Source organism: Mustela nigripes, unplaced genomic scaffold (genome assembly GCF_022355385.1).
Source record: "Mustela nigripes isolate SB6536 unplaced genomic scaffold, MUSNIG.SB6536 HiC_scaffold_391, whole genome shotgun sequence".
NCBI classification, from domain to species: Eukaryota; Metazoa; Chordata; class Mammalia; order Carnivora; family Mustelidae; genus Mustela; species Mustela nigripes.
In genome coordinates, this window is record NW_026739798.1 from 1 (window position 1) to 268 (window position 268).

Consider the following 268-nt stretch of genomic DNA (forward strand, 5'->3'; position numbering starts at 1 on the left):
AAGCAAAGATCCTCGATCTTTCCAGTTTATATTTTGGGATGAAGACAGAGGTGAGAGGAAAAGAGAAAGACAATAAATAAGAGACATAATACTTAAGTGGATTATATGGCATGTGATATGTTGCAGAAAATTAAAAAGTACAGCACAGTCAACAGAGGCTAGTTGGCATGTTGAAATAGAGTGGTCACACCAATCATAAAACTTCCTCATCCTTTGGTTAAGATAATTTGGTCCGATTCAATTCCTACTCCAATTTCTCTCCTTCTCT